Genomic DNA, 20,122 nt, shown 5'->3' on the forward strand with positions numbered 1-20,122 from the left:
CATGATTTGTGATAATGAAACATTGGGAACATTCTAAATATTTAACAACGAGGCGGTGGGGGATGGTTGAATATTGTGGTACACAATTCTTTGGAACATTATGCAGCCATTAAATCATTTCAAAATATCTAAGGATGTGAGAAAATGCTTGTAAGCAAAGCAATATATATAATATATATGTCGTCTCTTCCCTTGAGAAACTGAGAATTTCATGAGAGAAAGATTAAGCTCTTTGCCTATGATCCCAGCATGGGGTCGTTGGCAGACCATAAGCTAAAGCCCTGGTCATTTTTCTCAGTTTAATGTCCTTACATCTCACTGCAATTCGAGCATAAATGAGTCAGTCTCAAAATTACTTATTTTACTCTTACCTAAGGTAGTTGACAGTAATTGGTGGTTTTAGAAAGGAAATGGCTCCTCTTCTAGCTACTTTACTAAATAAGTAAGCTCCATTCCATTTTTCCACAGGAAAAATAGTGTATATATTACAACTTTTCTAAATCCTTTAAGAGACTGTCCAAAATCCAGCAAGAGAATGTTTCTCTTATTGAGGAAATAGCATGATCATGAACATAGATGCTGAAAGTTAGATGCCAAGTAGAGGCCCCATAAGCATCCAAGAGACCTAAACATTAATATTAATATTGTTAAAAATGGAATTAATAAATATGGATAAAATTTCATTTCTTTGTCATTTCCTAGAACCATTTGTGGTAAGACTGTATTATGTGAGATGCCAAATTCCCCCAGAGGGAAATCCACTCTACAATGGTAAGCAAGGTGTTGAGGACTGAATGCTTGTGTTCCTCCAAATTCACATGTTAAAGCCCTTACTCTCGGTGTGATGGTGTTTAGAGGTGGGGTCTTTGGGAGATAATTAGGTTTAGATGAGTTTATGAGGATGGAGCCCCCATGATGGGATTAGTGTCCTTATAAGAAGAGGAAGAGAGACTGCAGCTCTCTCTCTGCCATGCAAAGACACGAGAAGGCAGCCATATGCAAGCCAGGAGGAGAACTCTCACTTGGAACTGAATTGGTTCTCCAGAACTATGAGAAATAAATTTCTTTTCTTTAAGCCCCGCAGTCCATGGTATTTGGTTATGGCAGTCCAAGCTAAGACATAAAGTCACCCTCAGAATTCACAGCCCCAGGTAGTTTGGGAGCCATTTGGCACACTAATGTAGTAAATTACTAAAAAGCATCCCTATAGTCTAAAACAGCTTCCATTTGTACCTCATCTATACCAGAGATTCACATATTCACTGGGAGGCTGTGAATTCTTATGAATGATGATATTGATATTTTTGTTTTCATTGCATGACACTTTAGTGAGGCATTTTTCTGAAATGAAATTGTTATTTACCAAAACTAAGTAATAAGTAACAAGTCCTACCAGTCAGTTATGTAGTTAGAAGCCCAAAGATGAACCTGTCTTAGAGGTACGCTTTCAGATCATCATCTCAACTTCTATACCTGGTCAAAAGTTTGCACCTATTGTAGGGAGAAACAGAAGTGTTGTCACCACCTGCAAAAGTAATACCCAATTACTAAGTGTTTGCATGTTCCAAGTACTATATTAATGCCCTACATTTGGTATGTCCTTTAATCCATATAACAAAATTGTGAGCTGGCCCACAAGGCTCAAAGAGGTTAGTTAAAATGCCCACAGTACATTTATTTTAAGTGACAAAACTGGAATTCAGATTCCCTAAGAAAATCAGATCAACACAGCACAAACTGAAGCTGGTGATTACGAGGGCCACTGAATTTTGACTGAGGGCAGAGTCAGAATCATTTAGGTAAAAGAACCCCAGTGATTGGCTCCAACATCCAGATTGTTGATGAAATTATCAAATTGTTCTGGCGGCAGATGCAGATGACGCCCTCCCCCATAGATCCTCGGTCCGCCTGGGTGCAGTTGCAGGTGAGGTGAAGGCAGTTGTCAGCACCCAACAGCTTCCCACTGCCTGAGGAGTTTCTTCATGACCTGGGAAGTTGTTTTTCCACACACGAGAGTGTAGCTGGAAGCAGGAAAACCTCAACCAATGGTGGGTAGGAGCTGGTAGATCATGTCTCAGTCTCCCCACCTTCCCGTGGAATGATTCTAAGGCTTGTGTCACACAGTTTCTTCGAGAGCCCCCGTGGGATCCGGCCCCTGTTGTCCACAGCAGCAACATGTTCATTAATGTCCTGGCTGCCTTCTCTTCCCTGTCTCACAGTCTTCTCTCTCCCTTCTTCCCGGGGTCACCTCCCAACTAAACTAACTGCATCCACGTTCTTGGCTCAGGGTCTGTTCTTTGAGGGGAACTCAAATTAAGACAATTTCCTAAAGCCTCCAGTTAAGCTTGAATCTCCCATCCCCTGGAACACTAGGGGCACTCTCTTTAAACGGTTGGCCCTGAAGGAGTCTGGCCCATTCTTTAAGGCTCAGGGTTCGAAAGTCACTTATTTCTCGATGCTTTCAGGATTCTAATCTCCACATGACCATCCAGTCCTGGTTCACTCCCTCTGCTGCAAGTCCTATAGCTCCTCATTTTACTGACTGTAGCATCTTTACTGTAAGTTACACTGGACCAGCTTGACAGTGTACTGATTTGTCTGCACTGCTAGATGGTAAATTCCTTATGGGCCAGTGGTGAACTTTATTGAGCACACACAGCAACAAATAAGAGCTCAATAAATGTTGAGTTGAACGTCAGCGTGTGATCTGATAAGCTCACTTGTGAAAGGGGATTTCCACTCAGCAAGTGTGACAAGAACTCCAGGAACTTTGTAAACCAAAATCATATGAAAAGATTGGAATTGTAATAATTCATTTTAAACTATACAAAGATATAAATAGGGAAAAGTAGTGTTTTAGTTTACTGGGGTTACCATAATGAAATACCACAGACTGGGGGGCTTAAACAACAGAAATTTATTTTCTCACAGTTCTGGAGGCTGGAAGTCCAAGATCAAGGGGTCGGCGGAGTGGGTTTCTTCTCAGGCCTTTCTCCTTGGCTTGCAATGGCCATCTTCTCACTGTGTTCACGTGGTCGTCTCTCTCTGGGAGCACGTGTCTCATGTATCTCTCTGTGTCCTAATCTCTTCTTATGACACCAACTACTTTGGATTAAGGCTCACCCTAATGCCCTCATTTTACCTTAATCACCTCTTTAAAGGCCCCTTCTCCACATGCAGTCACATTCTGAGGTCCTGTGGTTAGGGCTTCAATATATGACTTATAAGAGGTGGGGCACAATTCAGCCCATAACAAGTAGTTTATAAATCTCTCACTGACCATTTTGGGGCGTAAATTGAGAATTAGGATCTGGAAAGTCATCATTCAACTACCTCAAAACTCAAATTAGGAAAGTCCCACAATTCTAAAAAAGCAGATATGCTCAATTTCTTCTCCCTATGGAATGAGGGTGGCAGAATGCTGGCTGAGGGACCATCTAGCAGATTGCCCATGCCTGTTTAATACTATGGTAGGCAAAACAATTCCCCCCTGAAGATTAGCTCCATGCCCTAGTCCCTAGAACCTGTGAATATGTCACCCTACATGGCAAAAGAAACTTTGCAGATGTGATTAAATTAAGAGTTTTGAGATGGAGAGATTGCTCTGGATTATCCAGTGGTCCAAATGTAGTCACAGAGGTCCTTCTAAGTGAAAGAGGAAAGGAGGGGAGTCAGCGTCAGAGAGATTTGAAGATGCTATGCTGTTGGCTTTGAAGATGGAAGAAGGGGCCATGAGTCAAGGAATGCAGACAGCCTATAGCAGCTGGAAATGGCAAGGGAATTCTCCTCTAGGGGCTCCAGAAGGAATGCAGCCCTTCTGATACCTTGATTTCAGCCCAGTGAGATGCATGTTGGACTTCTGACTTCTAGAACTGTGAGATAAGAAGTTTGCATTGTTTTAAGTGACTAAGTTTATGGTAATTTGTTACAGCAGCCATAAGAAACTAATATAGATGGAAAGGGTGATTTAAAAACAAACTACCTCAAAGGTACTTCGGTGATATCCTTCTTCAGGTTTTTACTTCAGGCATCACAGAAGGAGCCCATTCATGATACAGGCTTTGCAAATTCCACTTGTCTCGGCTTAGAAAATATGATGTGGCCGAGAAAACAACAAGAAAAATGGCAATCTACCCAGAATGAGGCCAGCTTAATTTAAAGTAAGTATAACATTTTGGAACCCAGGAAGCCTCAGAGAGTAAGGACAGAGGCATGGACTCCACAGCTAATCTACTGGAGAACCCCTGGGCCCTTTCAGAGCTCTGCCTACCATGTCTCCAAGTCCACGAGGCTACCGGGGTCCGGAGGAGGTCCTGGCCCGTGAATACGTGTGTGTGGCTGGACTCTCGGAGAAAGCGTTCAGGGAAGGCCGCACCCAGAATGTACCGTCTAACCTCAGGGCAGTTGAAGAGGCGGAAATGGTGCAAAGGAGACAGGGAACCTCTGAGCAGGAAGCCTCTAGATCAGGGCTTCTCAAACTCAACACTGCTCACATTTGCGGCAGGATAATTCTTTGTTACGGGCAGCTGTCCTGTGCATTGTAGGATATTTAGCAGCGCCTCTGGACAGTAGCAATCTCTTCCTCTCCCCCCACCTTAGTTGCCAACCAAGAATATCTCTCCAGACATTGCCAAATGTCTCTCGGGTTGGGGTGGGGGGTAGCAAAAATCACCCCATGTTGATTAGCTCTGGCTAAATTCTGTACCTTCACCAGTGTCAGCTGGGCAAGAAACAGTTATGTCATCTAAATCAGCACTGTCCAATAGGAATTTAATGCAAGTCACATATGTAGTTTTTTGTAAGTGTCCACAAGTTGTGCAACCATCACCACTCTTTAATTCCAGAACATTTTTATCATCCCCAAAAGAAACCCACACTCATTAGCAATTACTTCTTATTCTTCTCTCCACCACACCCCCCACCTCCAGCCCCTGGCAAACCCTAATCTACTCTCTGTCTCTAGAAGATTGCCTATTCTTGACATTTCATATAAATGAAGTCATACAATATGTGGCTTTTGTGTGTCTGCCTCCTTTCACTTAGCATAATATTTTCAAGGGTCATCCATATCGGAGCATCTATTAATACTTCATTCCGTGCTATGGCTGAATAATATTATATTGTATAGATATACCACAGTTATTTTTATCCATTCATCAGTGGATGGCCGTTTGAGCTGTTTCCACTTTGTAGCTGTTATGGATCATGCAGTTATGAACATTTGTGTACAGGTTTTCACGTGGACACATGTTTTCAATTCTCTTGGGTGGAATTGCTGGGTAACTCTGTCTAACCTTTTGAAGAACCTCCATACTGTTTTTCAAAGTAGCTGCACTTTTCTACACTTCCACCAGCAGTGTATGAGGGTAAGCCACATAAGTAATTTTAATTTTGGGGGAAGCCACGTTTTAAAAAAAAGTTTCAAAGACACAGGTGAAGTAAACTTTAATAATATATTTTATTAACTCAATATAAGCAAAATATTATTTCAACATAGAATTCATGTAAAAGTTATTGAGATATTTTACATTCTTTTTTGTGGTATTTTTAAAATCCAGTGTGTATTTTACACTTACAGCATATCTCAATTTGGACGCTCACTATTTAGTGGAAATACTTGATCTGTATTGAGTTTCATGAAATTAACAGCTGAAAGAGTAGATTCACATACCCAAATTGTTCCAAACCTACTTAAAGTTTTTCCTAATTGAATCACACATGTCAGTTTTAAAGCTTATATGTAAATTAACTAAAATTCAATAAAATTTAAAATTCAATTCCTTCCTAGTTGCATTAGACACATTTCAAGCGGTCACTAGCCACATGTGGCTAAAGTCTTCTAGATTGGACAGCCCAGCTCTAAGTTATTTCTGCTGTAATTTTGATTTTTAAAAAGCGTGCTGCCCCAGGCCTCAGCCTTGGTTTTCTTTTCTCTTCTACAGCTGATCCAGGGACAAACTGTTATTTGCTCTCTCTTTTTTAAAAAATAGACTTTCTTTTTTAGAGGAGTTTTAGGTTCACAGCAAAATTGAGTGGGAGGTACAGAGCTCCCATACCCCTGCCCCCACACATGCACAGGGGTGCATTTGTTACAATCGATGAACCCACACTGACACGTCGTTATCACCCAGAGTCCATATCTTTGCATCAGGATTCACTCTTGGGGTTGTACATTTTATGAGTTTTGACAAATGTGAAATGACACATATCTACCATTGTAGTATGTAATTCTATTTTAGAGGAAAGGGTTGCTTCCTGTATGCCACGTATTCCCAGCCGAGGTCTACCAGTTTGGAACAAGTGGAAAACAGCAGCAATTGTCACCCCATCAGCCCCTCCAGCCTCCCAGTCCTCACCCCATGCAGACCTTATTTCTAATGACAAGTTCTAACTAACGCAGCCCCCCACTGCCAGGGCCTTGCTGTCCCAGTTGGCATCCTGGCAGCCCGGCTGCTTGTTGGGCAGGTTCCACTGTGTCTCTTGTATCACTTTAAAAACAGCATGCCACCCTGCCCCCAAGACATCTATTGGGTTACCATCAAGCTACAGGACAAAAGAGGGCACATTCTGGTTGTTTGGAGGTCATAGGTTATTGGGTTTGGAAAATCAGATGTGGAATAGAAAGCTGGGGAATGGGAGGAAAAAGGCTTTTCCTTTAAAAGTGTTTCTGTCTTGAGCTTTCATCATGAGAAGTCTAAGGGCTCAAGTCTGAAGGCGAAGAAACAGCATCCCCATCTCCCCAGAGGCAGGAAATCTACAGCCATTCCCTCCAGGATTCCTGAGCTTGTGTAGGATAGGGCTTCTCATACTCTACCGTGCACGTGGGGCGCTGGAGAGCTTGTCAGAACGCAGCTTCTGATTCCGCAGGTCTGGGGACGGGCCTGGGACCCTGCGTTTCTAACCAGCAACCAGGGACTTCTAGTGACCACACTTTGAGCAAGAAAGACTTAAGGCTTTCCCCAGAAAGTATTCAATGTGCCCCACCCTTCCCTTCCTCCTTCCTCCACAACATGCAATCTCCAGATAGCTAATAATAGCTGACATTTACCGAGAGTCAACCTGTGCCAGGGACTGTGCTAAGACTTCAGTGGGTTTGCTCATTTAATTATCTCAACAACCCAGTGAGATAAGTCCTATTGCTGTCTGGACTGTGGGTCAGGAGGTGGTGCCGCCTGGCTTTGAACGCGGTCTGCCTGACTCCACACCCTTGGCCCTAACCACGACATTACCTAACTTACTAATTTCATGTTAGGTCTGAGTTCCTTAACTTTCTTAGACCTAAAATAAACTCTGATAACTCTGATTGCCTCTGGGGAAGGGGACTGAGTGACCGGGTAGCAGGGGTAGGAGGACACTTGTCATTCTATATCCTTTCAGTGTATTCTTTGTGAATTTTGTACTCTGTGTATGTGTGTTTGTGTGTGTATTACCTATTCAAATAAATCAGTGAATGGTTTAAAAAAAATAGTTAAAAAAAAAAATAAGTCCATGGCCTTCATAGTTAGCACAATATACCAATAGCTGGACCAGTATCAGATCTGTTCTCGGGGCAAGGGGATCAGCTGTTTTCCTCCAAGCTGGACATTCAGCATCATTGCTGAGATGGTGAAGGTCCTTCAGGCTCCAGCCATATCCTTCCCATCCTCTGGGAATGTCCACAAGGCTGGCCTACAACTTCCCACCAGACGGTAATCGATACATTTGCCACCTGGTCGGTGAGGACTTTTCCAGAGCTGGTAGACTCGATAGTAACAATTCGATGAGCAGATGATGTTGGTAAAAATAGTGCTTCTCAAAGTCGCATGTGAGCATCCCTTCCCTTCAGACAGCGTTGCGTGGTCTGAATTCCATTGTGCTTATCTGTGCTCTTTTGTGACATCACACATTAACAAAGGTGTTAACAAAGGGAGAAAATAATGATATTAATCAAAAAATGGTTGGACTCAGCCACTGTGGGTATCCAGATGTGACTGGAACCTCAATGCTATCCCACTAACCTAATCCAATTGCTGTGCTCATAAAACTGTGAATTTTAACATATATTTTAAAGGGATGCAGATTAATTACCTCCAAATTCATATAGTGAGTGAATCTAACTGATAAGAAGAGTTTACAAGAAGAGGCTCTGACCTGACCAGTTTTCCCCAAACATATAAGCTTCTGATGTAATTAGTCATAATTAAAGTGTCCGTATTAGAGCATTAATTGGCTGAAGGGGACACAGTAGGGGAAGGCGAGGCCCAGTTTGGGTGGAACGTGGTGAGTATAGATGATAATATTAGGAAGGTTGAGACCAGAGCCTGGGGGTGGGGGAACTTATCACTGGCCTAAGGAATGGGAAGAGACCCAGCCAAGTGCCTGGCACATGGCAGAATGTTCCTGCCATGTTCAAAATACCTTTGGACACCTCCAACCAGCCCCCTCAAAAGCGCTAGTCCGAAATTCTCTTGCTTCTTACATATATGCAATAACCACGTGGTCCTTACCCTGTCCCTCTGACCGCTCTGCATATTGCCAAGAGAAGGGATTTAGGCATGTGGTGTGCACAACAAAACCCGGGGTCTTCACAAACACAGATGGCTGGAATAAAGCCCAGCCTAACACTTGAGTATAAAAAATATTACTATAACTCTGCCATTTTGAACCACACATTTGCGGACTGTGGGAAACACTCACCTGAGTCTTTGGAGGTCCTCATGCCCTGTTCTGCAGAATTGTGGAATCTGCCCACACACCAACAGTGGTGCTGTTGGTCTACTGGGGTCACTGATAAGAGGTGGCCATTGCTCTGGCCCACGTGACCTCAGATCTGGTGGCTCCTGCTCTTTCAACGCCACACTGGGGGCCTGATGGCCCATCTTGCAGGGTGCCACACAGCCATGTCCCCCAGGGCTCTTGCTGCCTCCCCAGCAAGAGCACTGACCTGGATGCTGGGAGCACAGACACCCCAGGTCCCTCCTTCCTGCCTTCACTCCCAGGCCAGCAGATCTTTCTCTCACCAGGGAAAGTCCATCTCTGGTCAGAATTCTCTTTCCGGGTCCTTGTTCATCCAAGAAATATTTATTGAACACTTACTATGTATCAGACCCTTTTCTATGTGCTGGGGATGCAACAGTGAGAAAAGCAAAGTCCCAGCCCTGAGGGTACTTACCTTCTATGGGGGGGAGACGGACGACAAACCAACAGCCGTGCCTGCAACATCAGTAGAGACAGATGCTCTATAGACAGACAAAGCAGCATCAGGAGTGAAGGCGGTGCTGCTTTAGGAGGGGTGTCAGGCCTCTGTGAATCTTCTAACTGTTCTGAAAATCCTCTAAATTCCCCTTAGATTTTAGACATTTTGATACCCAAGAGCTGAGAGTCTAGAACACAGGCTGGTGGTGTTTTTCACACCCCCACATCCCCCCCAAGGCAGTGAGGAATAACCTCTCCATCCACTTGACTAGAGAGAGAGCAAGAAGGAAATAGAAGGAGAAAAGCAGCTGTGGAGTAATATTCCTTTAACAGCAGGGTGACGGAAAGAGGAGTGAGGTGGTGTCACACCCGCTTCAGGGTCTCACTACGACCCTCCATCTCTCCATCTGGAATTTCTGAGTGGTGGTTCCACAGTTGCTCTCTTGCTGTCAGGAGGACCTATGGGGGTTGGAGTGGGCAGCACAAAGATTGAAGGAGAGCAGGGAAGTTTTGAGCTGCCGAATATGATAATTCCATGTTCAAACCTGGCCCTTATCATTGTTACTATACTGTGCTTTTCTGAGGTCCCAGAAGCTCAGATGAGTAGCTTGGAAAGATACTGACAGATCTGAACTTAGAGAAAGCCAAAAGTACAAAGCAGCAGCAGTGGCCCCAAGCCTGAACGAACTGCATTTACCCCAAAGGCTGCTACCTTACGCCCCAGCTTCTCTTCTCAGTTATCTTCATCAAGAGGGGCAAGAGCAGGAAAGACTGAAGAAGGAACAGAGGGAAGGTAGCAGCCAACTTCTCCTGGGGCCCATCAGATGTCATCTCCCTTCCTCGATTTTGAGTATCTTCTCTGCAAAAAGGCTCCGATCAGCCAAATCTCCGGTTTTCTGTGGTATTTGAAGGTTCCCGTCGTTTTAATGTGACAGATGCTAAGAGTACACCTGCAGGCCCTGCGACGTGCGTGTTGAGCTGGTGCTCCACCCATGGGGGACGGACTAGACTAGTTAAAACCCGCCAGCCAGATCTCTCAAGTTGCCACACCTCTGGGAAAAGGGAGGGCAAAGAAGCCTTTTAGCCCGTGACAGATCCAAAGGACCAATGGACGTGTCAGAGATACTCATCCTGAGGATCTTAGGGTCCTCAAGAGAAGCGGTGGCTGGAGACACTTGGCAGGCTGCTGGGAAAGGGGGCTCCACATCAGGTGGGAGCGGGAGCACCTCCAGGTCGGTGCACTCAGAGGTGGTGCAGTTCGTCTTATGATCAAGGCTGGAGGAGCAGAGTTCAGGATGTGGCCTGTGGTGACAGAGAGAAATGAACCACGGCACCCATCAGCTCCACTCCACCATGGTGTCTGGTGTTCCTCCCCAGGCCCCTGCAGTCAGAGACAGGAGTGACAGACATCTACTGTCACGACTCTGAACCCATCTGCACTTCCTGGCAGCCCTGAGCACACTGCCTTCACCTTTCCCCCAGATTCTTCTGCAGAACTTCAATGCATATAACTAAGTTGTACAGTAGCTCTGTTGTAGCCCAGAGATGATAGCTGAGCTAACACATGTTTATTAAGCACCTACTTAGTGTATCAAGTGTTATAGCAAGCAGGTGTCTCTATCCCTCGAAGAGCTTGTAGTGAAATTTCCTGAGCTGGAAACCTGAGAGTAGTGCTTGATGCCCTCCTCGTCTTCAACCCCTGTGTGTAACCAGTCCCCAAGGCCTGTCCATTCTGCCTCTGCAGTGTCTCCTGGGTCCGAATCTTCCTCTCTTTATTGGTTTCCAAGGGATGCCATACTAGATTATCACACTGGGTGGCTTAAGACAACAGAAATTTATTCTCTCACGGTTCTAAAGGGAGGAAGTCCGAAACCAAGGTGTCGGCAAGGCTAGTTCCTTCTGGAGGCTCTGAGGGAGAAGCCATTCCATGCCTCTCTCCTAGCCTCTGGGTGGTTGCTGGCAATGCTGGTAGCTGTGTCCTTCCAAACTCTGCCTCTGTGGTCACATGGCGCTCTTCCTGGGTGTCTCTGAGTCCAAATTTCCCTCTTCTTATAAAGACACCAGTCATTGGATTAGGGCCCACTCTAATCCAGTGTGACATCATCTCAACTTGATCACATCTGCAAATATTCTGTCTTCAAATAAGGTCACATGCACAGGTGCCAGGGGTTAGGACTTGAACATATCTTTTGGGGGACACGATTCAACCCACAACACTCTCCATCCCTCCAGCCGCTAATGTAGCAGCCTTCATAATCTTATCTGGATCATTGCAACAGGGTTATTTCTAGACTCCTTGGGCCCGTGTCTCGCTCTTCTAAGACGTTGTCCACAGGCTACTGCAACAATCTTCCTGAAACCTAAATCTAGGAATGTCATGCTCTTGTTTAAAACAATGGCAACCACGCTTTCCCAGCTCCTGGTAAACTTTGGCAGCCCTCTTGTTATAGGAGTAAATCTGAATACTATGCATGATGTGCAGGGCTCTCTATGACCAGGCTGTAGCCTCTCTCTATTTTGACTCCCTGCTTCCACCCTTCCCTTCCCATGCACCCCTCATCCTAGTCATCCTGGATGACTCAGCGCCTGCCCGCCCCAGTGCCTTTGTTCCTGCCGTTTCCTTTACCTTCTCTCCTTATAGAACATCTGCTAACCTCCTTCACCTTGTCTGCCTCCTTACAGAGAATATAGATTCCAAGAAGACAGAGTCTGGCTGGTGATGTTCTTTCCCTGGCAGCTAGGATGAGGCCTGGCACATAGAGAGCTTTCAACAAGTATTTGGGGTTTTTTTGAGGAAGGTTAGACCTAAGCTAATGTCGGCCGCCTATCCTCCTCTTTTTGCTGAGGGAGATTGGCCCTCAGCTAACATCCTTGCCCAACTTCCTCTACTTTGTGTGTGGGATGCCTGCCACAGCATGGCTTGATAAGCAGTGTGTAGGTCCGTACCCAGGATCGGAACCAGAGAACCACAGGCCGCTGAAGCAGAACATGTGCACTTAACTGCTACGCCGCCGGGCTGGCCCCAACAAGTATTTGTTGAAAAAAGTAATAAAGGAATTCATAAATGTAAATGCATAGGCAGCAAACAAATGGATTCTGGATCTTTCCCTGATAGCCCTTCTCCCCTCCCTGAAGGAGAATGAATTTCTCCCATAATGTTCTATTCCTACTCCTGCCAGCATTTACTGTGTATTATAGCTGTTTGTTGGCCCAGCTGGGCTGTTACTCTGTGAGCCACGTGGAGATGGATGCTGGGTCTGATTCATCTGTGAGTGCCCAGAACAAACGCGGTGCCTATCAATATTATTTGTTGAATTGAATGAAATCTAGTTAAAGAGGCAAGACAGAAACACGAAAAATCATATTCCCCCACCCCCTCCCTCTTACTGCCTCCACCGCACTTGCAGAGCTGAGTGGGGTGGGGGCGGGGCAGGAGGTAAAATCGCAAATTCTGTAAATTCCTCTTTCTGCTGATGTTTGAAAAATTATCTTTCTGAGTCAGCACAGGTATTTTGATACTGCATTGAGATTTCGGGCTTTTTTTTTTTTTAAGTGATGGTGTAAAAACAAGTGCTTTCACATTTACCATCAAACTGACAGTGTTGGGTAGGAAAATAACCATCATGAGACTGTTTACCCCTTCATCTTTTACATTTCTTGTTCAGGGTCTAAATCTGACAACAAACATAAGGAACTCCTCAGTCACCGCCCCTCCAGCAGCGGGTGGGAGGACATCCAGCTCAGGCACAGGCTGGTCTTTGTAATAATGTTCTGAAGTGGCTGACGTTGATTACAGGGTCTGGGAGACTGGGCTCCAGGGTGCCAGCCTTCGTGAAAGCAGGACAGTGACAAAGGATAGACTCTTGGTTGTACTGATTTCCACTCTCCCCACAGACTCGGCTTGCCCCAGAAGCAGCTCCAGAAGACAGCCGGCCTCCCTATAATTGTCCTGATGCTAGAATATTATTCTAAGGCTCTCTATTCTCAAGTCCACACCACCCAGTCAAGTGACAAAGCTTCACTGTTGAGGTTTGATGGCAAACCGGAGGCTGTGGGGAGGCAGGGCCAGTAGGACAGCTTGGGAAAAGAATGGGTTGCTGCAGCGGGTTGAATAGTGTCACCCCAAATTTATGTCTACTTGGATCCTCAGAATGTGACCTTATTTGGAACTAGTGTCTTTGTGTATGCAATTAGTTGAGATGAGGTCATGCTGGATTAGGGTGGGCCCTAAATCCAATGACCAGGGTCCTTTTAAGGAGAGGAGAGGACACAGAGACTCACACAGAAGGAAGATGGCCATGTGAAGAGAGAAGCAGAGATCGGAGATTCATCAGCAAACCAAGGAATGGCAAGGATTGCAGGAGCCTCCAGAAGCTGGAAAAGACAAGGAGGCGTTCTTTTCTAGAGCTTTCAGAGGAAGCACAGCCCTGGGGACACCTGAATTTCAAGCTTCTGACCTCCAGAACTGAGAGAATAAATGTGTGTTGTCACCGAGTTTGTGGTCATTTGTTTCCGCAGACCTAGGAAACTAATGCAGTTGCTGATGGTGTGTACAGGGAAATGTCAGAAAAACTTTTGGTTTTCCATTTCTGCCTCTAGGACCTTCTTTCAACGCTGCAGGGGACACTAGGGTCGCCTTGTGGGTGAGGCGGAGATGGTGATTAGGGTTGGACTGAGGAAAGCAAAGAGAGGAAGAGAAACAGTGTTTGTTTTTCTTTAAGCAGGACAATCTCTTTAAAGTTCAGCTTTGTTGTGAGAGGAGTTTTCTAAATTCCTTTCTTCTTATTAGATCAGAGAGTCTTATCTCTGTACAATCAGAAACCGGGAGTGTGTGAGAGAGTGGACAAGGGGACTCAACATCCCCTAGGAGATACTGGGACAAAAAAGCTGGCAGTGATAGTCAGGGCTGAGAGGTACATCCTGACTTCACCCCCGCCCCCATCTACCAGCGTGGGCAGCTAAGACACCAGCTTCCAGAGCAGCAGAGCAGTCCCTAAAGGACTGTTCCACTTATTGGTCAGAGGTAGCCTTAGTCAGAAAGGAACTTATTCTCCGCACAGCCTCCAAACGCTTACATGTGATTGGGAGCTCATGAGGAAGACAAGATCAGTTCCAGAGAAAAAATAAAGAGATTGCATTTACTCATGCATATGAGAAGTGATAGGGTGAATTTACGACCCAGCGTAAGTGCCAATATCAGCTCAGCATGTCTTTTGTTTTCCTAGCTCAAATCACTGCATTAAATCTCAGACATTTTCTTTCTTCCTTGGTTCTCAAAGTGTTCCCTCTACAACTTCAGCTTCTTGGAAGCTTCTTCGCGAATCTTTTTGTGTTCTTTCTGTGTTCTTTTTCCTTCCATCTCAAGAGGAAAGTTGATTTTGATGAATCCATCAAAAAAGGTCCCTGAATTTCCAGTCTAATCTGTACCATGCTCCTCCCCACTCTCCATCTTGCCCTTGATTTCCTTCATCTTCAAAGGATAGATGTTTTAAATTTAACCCTCCAGCTGCACATTGTAATTTTAGAATTCTGTGCCCACGGTCAGTTGGACATCCCCACCTTCAGTGGCTGGTGCCCACTGGTGCAATTATGCTGATGTCTTCCGGGCATTATCTATCTGGAACTTCAGTTGTTTGTGGTTAAAATAAGAGATGCTTCTCTCTTTCTGCTCAAAAGAGAACAGATGGCATCAGTTTGGATCTAAAGAAGACCAAGGCCAACCAAGCACCAAATTATTAATGATGAAGAAGAGTTATAGTTTAGTAGAAAATACATATTAACCAAAGCACAGGACCTTTGGGCAATTTTTCAGGTAGGAGAGCAATGTCTCCACAGAGAACTCGACAGAGAATGAGAAAAGAACCAGAAGCTGAAGAGGCAAAATCTTCCTGCCTGTTTTGACAAAGGGACACTGGACCAAGAGCAGACTGGATGGATGTTCACTCGTTTGACCTATTTTTTGAGCACCTACTATGTGCCTTTCTCCGAGTTGAACAAGACTAACCCTAACCCTGTCTTCCCTCTCATGGATCTCACTAGCCCAGGAAATTTTGTTTCTCCTGCTCAACGAAGCTGTCTCTGAATCTAACTAGGTAACTCTGCTGGGTAACTAGATGCTCCTAGAACTGTGCTCTCTAAGGGGATGTTTTCTGCTTAACTTCTAGTTAAGCCAAATCTGAGGGCATATAGCTAATAGCTATGTCCTGCTATTCACTATAAGAGACATATGCCATATCAGGGCTCTTCAAGCCCCAAGCCTGCATTTTCTCTTCACTTTTGGTAATGACCTTACGAGACAGGCGACCTGCCTATATTTATGTGTATATTCAGATTTTCCAAGTGCCAAATACCATCATTGCTGTACACTTTGAAGCCATGCTGAATAGGCAAAGTAGTAGTGTAGTCACCATGGCAAGTACTTCCTGTTTCTAAAGTTTACAAGAACTTGCTTTGTATAATGTATTATTGTCAGTGTAGTACCGTAATTGCTGTTACCTTGGTTCTGATTTTGCTCACACATTCTAGAAACTATAAAGAGCAATATTGATTTGAAAACACTCTTCTAGAACCTGACTAAGGTTTAATATTTTCCCCCTGGTTATCCCATCTGAAATCTGCAGAGAGGTTTCAGTCTGCGGTAAGTAAACACCATGCCTCTCACCCCCAGCTCTTGACCCTCATCAGGGATTCAGTCTGTGCTCCTGTGGCCTCTAAGGAGCAGATTGATGGGCTCAAGGGGGTCTGGAAGCCCCTGAAATTATACACAAAATTGTGCGGGTAAAACAAGATTTTCTGAGGAAAAGAAGCCATAACTTTCTTAAACCCCAAAAAGGATTAGCCAAGTTGGGGGCTGACAGCCACTGGTCTTCCATTGTGTGGCTGTGATGATTTTCATTGGCTTGGACTAGGTCTATGAGCCTCTAGAACTCTCCAGCATCAGCTTCAGGGCCCATATGCTGACACAGTGCTGTCTACCAAAAAGATGAGGCACTTACTGCACAGAGGAAGGGGCAGCAGCGATGAGGGAGGCAGGACTAGTGCTCGGAATCCACGGGTTCCGTGCCCCATGGTGACCCATCCTCCAGCCCACTGTCTCTTCCCTGGCCCTCTCTGAGGCCCCCAGTGGTTCATTCAGGATCTGTCTACGTATAGTGACATGCTGTGCCCTTTTTCCTAATGACTCTAATACTTAATAGAGAGGATTAGATCTAGAAGCCTTAGGAGTCAACGGAAAACCTGGTTGCAAATGGAAGGTGAGGTTTAAGCCCCATTTCAATGTTTGTGTTGTTTACATGGCAGCAGGTCATAGAACACCAGAGCCGTTGGGGCCAGGAGATCCTCTCCAACCCTCTCACTTTACTGTGGGAGAAACAGCCTCAGACAGATCCGGTGACTTCTCCAAAGCCATTTCCACGTAGCGCAGAACCAGGACCAAACCCTGGGTTTTCTGAGGTCTGCTCCTCTTTCCATCATCCTACTCCACTTTCCCTTCACCTCCTCATCCAAGTCCAGTCTCTTCAAGACACAGCAAGAAACCCGAAGACTACTTTGAAACACCTGGTGGAATTCAAGAAAAATTGCTGGCCTTCCCAACTCCATTTTTCTTATGCTTGCATATCTCCCGGTTTCACTTATGGACATTAAGTCTCTCTTTCTCATCTCCAAGCAAACTCCCAGATGCAGGAAAACAAGATGCCCACAGGCTAGGAAGACGGCTACTTTTCCGACCCATTGTACTTGGGAGCTTGCCACTAAGAGGCTGTCGTGTGTGTTGGAAGAGCTGGTATATTTCTCCCTAACATTACACAACCCAAAGTCCCAAAGGTATACACTTCCATGCCATTTTATAAACATTAACTGTCTTAACATATGTAGATGTGTTAAGTGCTGTATAGGGCCTGGTGATTGTTATTAGCAAACTACTACTTGTCACCGCACATCACCCGAGATGCCCAATAAACACGTAAAGCTCCTGTCTCATGGTCTAGTGCTCTTTCGTTCACACCATGCTACCAGGCAAAGATTCCACTTAGTGCACAGAGCCGCTTAGCCCCAGGAAAGTTGTTCTTCGTGGAAACCCAGTCCTCTCCCAGTAAGAGATCAAATTGGTATTTTACAAACTCTATGACTTTCCCAAGAAATCAGGACAGAATTATAACACCAGCTGGCTGAAGATTTCTTCTCTCCCAGGAGGGAATGGAATGAAGAAGAGCTGGTCAAATAGAGGTATTCAGGATCAGGTTTCAGGATTGGGGATTTTAGTTGGGTGTCCTCTTTATTATGTGTTATTTTAACATTCAAAGCCTTTAAAAGAAACTCCTTTCTGGGCAACCCAGCAACTCCTAAAAATAAACTCAAGTTCCTGAAATATTCTAGTTTGCCTTTAAGCTTTCTTTGGCTGGGGACTGGGCTATTTTCAGTTTCACAGCCCCAGGTGGTATGGATTTGATCTATCGAATGACGAACGACTTTATGACGCTGTGCCTGCAGTGAGAGCTCAGCAGATATTTAGGAAAGGTTAGCTGTGGGCGAGGCTACAGCAGCCCAGGGTGGTTGGGGAGTGGGGAAGGTCCCATTTAAAGATTCCTGGAACCACAAGGGGAAATTGATGATGTGTAGACAACCGTTGAAGGACATGGTGCTATTTATATTTAGTTCAGATAAGGAGGAAAGAACATTCAAAGAACATCAAAGAAGAAAAAGAAGTTAGAGAAAGAAAAGTATTCCATGGGAGGACATGTTGGCAGATGGAAGTGCTGCCCAGTGGAAGCAAGGAGCTAACTGACTTGATTCTCTTGGCCTTGGGTCATTGAATTTGGCCTTTAGAATCTCTGTCTCTCCTTCCGTGATCTATCCTCTCACATTTCCTCATTTTCCCTCCCCAACTCTATTTCAAGTTCACCTTGCCCTAGGCCCTTTTGATCCCTGGCATTTGACCAGCCCCTTGAGTTCCCTTTCCAGGAACCACACACCTTGCCCTTTGTGACACTGTCCCTCAAATCATTCCCTACCCAAAGCTGCCCAGTACCTTCAGAAGGGCTCCAGGTTGGATCTGACATGGCTTTGCCTTCATCCCTCAGCAATCTATTTTCCTCTTGTATCCATTAGGAATGCTTCTAGCTGCACTTAACAGAATAACCAACTCACAATGGCCTCAAACATAAGGAGCTCTATTGTTCGCTTCTTAAGAAGTCTGGAGGTAGAAGGTCTCTGTGTCGTGCCAGTGGCTCAAGGATGCCTGCATGCTCCCAAGTCCTTTCTCTCCTTCTGCTCCACCAGTCATAGTGTGTTGACTTTTTCGTCTCGTGCTGGTTGCCTCATGACTGGAAGGTGACAGCTGCAGCACCAGGCATCACATCTACATTAGAGGAAGAAAGAAGCAGGTAGGCAAGGTACCCACCAAATCCGTACCCTATATAAAGAGCAAAGCTTCCTCAGAAATCTCTTAGTGGAATACCCCTTACACCTCATTAGCCAGAACTGACCCCTTGACCCCGCCTAGCTACGCAAGAGGCTGGGAGGGTACGTGGTTTTCCAGCCTCTTTAATTGGAGGTAGCAAGGAAGAAGGGGATTGGAGATGCTGTTGAGTTAGTCAGCCAACAGCGTCTACCATATCTGCCTACTCTAACAAGTGGAGAAGGTTCCTGAGACCGCACTGAAATGTCCAAGAATTACTTAAGAATTGATACATATAACTTGAGTGCAACTGTAAGTGAACATAAGAGAGGCCATCTTATTACCCTAAATAACCCTTTCCTAGTTAAAGCCCTTCTTCCATGTGATCATTATAAATTGCTACACGCTTTCCTGATTTTCTGGCTCTAACCCTGTGCGCATACCCCTGCTGAGGTATTCTGATAGCTTTGTTAAAAATCTTCATAAATTTTCCCAGGGCATAAGAAGCCCTCTAAGAAGAAAGAACACCTGTAGGATATTCATCATCACTGACAAAAGAAAAGCACAATGAGGGACCCTAGAGTCCGTCATGCCCGAAGGCCAACATTTCTAAACTCCCTCCTTACTGCCCATTTTTCCTATGTAACTGCCTCAAGATTCTGTAATTAAGATGGGTTTTTGAGACATTAGTCACTCATCTTCCGATTGTGCTGGCTAATCGAATTAAAGCTTCCTTTCGCGATCCCCAGCTTGTTGTGATTAATTGGCTCAGATGGCGGCAAGCAGAGCCAGCCCATTGCCCAGTGTCGCAGCCTCTGGTTTTTGCACTGCAGAGATCTCATCCATTGAGCAGAAGAGGAGATTCGGTGGTGACCTTCCTTCCTCTCCTGGAGCAGTGCTGCTGGTTTAGTTCCGTCCATTTGGCAACCAGCACAACTTGTCAGGGATTGTTATTTATCTTTTCCCTGTACATCTTGTCTCTTCAGCTGGATTATAAGCTATTTGAGAAGAGGGATCTTAGCTCATACCACCTTCTATTGTTAGTGACTCAAATTAGTGTCATGCACTTTGCTGGCATCCAGGTCACTCTCATTAATGATGGAGTATAACCCTGAACATCACTGGCTGGACCAAGAGACAGCACACCTTTCCATGGGATCCATGGCAGACACACTTAGGAGGTGGAATTTCTAGAAAGGCCAACAGATGAAAACAGTGTGTTTGTAGAATCAGAGGCATATTGAGTAGAGATGGGGTTGGAAAATGCTGTGCAAGCGGAGTGTAAGTTGTCAAGCTTCATGCTGCTTTCAAAAACAAGTCTGGAAGTGTTACTAAATTTAATTTACCCTTTCCGCTCCTTGCGCTCATTCATATGTTTATTCATTCAAAATTAATTGAGCCCCCACTATGTGCTGAGGTTCTGGAAATTCAGAAATGCATAACGCAGAGTCCCTGCCCTTAGAGTTTGTGAGGGAGCTGACAAATAAACAAGTGGTCACGTTGCATGTAATAAGAACCATTATAGTCTTCTACCCAAAGTGTCTCTCGACA

General features: G+C 45.0%; 1 protein-coding gene and 1 long non-coding RNA gene across 9 annotated transcripts in view; one reads left to right on the forward strand and one right to left on the reverse strand.

Annotated features, from left to right (window-relative positions):
- Nucleotides 1–20,122, forward strand: part of ALPK2 (alpha kinase 2) — a 116,728-nt gene that overhangs the window by 54,893 nt on the left and 41,713 nt on the right. The gene's annotated exons all lie outside the window — the stretch shown is intronic.
- LOC124244851 (uncharacterized) lies at nucleotides 5,572–18,407 on the reverse strand. 2 transcript variants are annotated; one of them, XR_006890128.1, is made up of 3 exons: nucleotides 18,203–18,407; nucleotides 9,152–10,476; nucleotides 5,572–7,867 (listed from the first exon to the last, which is right to left on the reverse strand). It is a non-coding gene; the product is annotated as an uncharacterized LOC124244851 (long non-coding RNA). The 2 variants fall into 2 exon arrangements; XR_006890129.1 differs by lacking the exon at nucleotides 18,203–18,407 and adding an exon at nucleotides 14,734–18,144.

The sequence above is a fragment of the Equus quagga genome, chromosome 9 (genome assembly GCF_021613505.1).
Source record: "Equus quagga isolate Etosha38 chromosome 9, UCLA_HA_Equagga_1.0, whole genome shotgun sequence".
In the NCBI taxonomy this organism is placed as follows: Eukaryota; Metazoa; Chordata; class Mammalia; order Perissodactyla; family Equidae; genus Equus; species Equus quagga.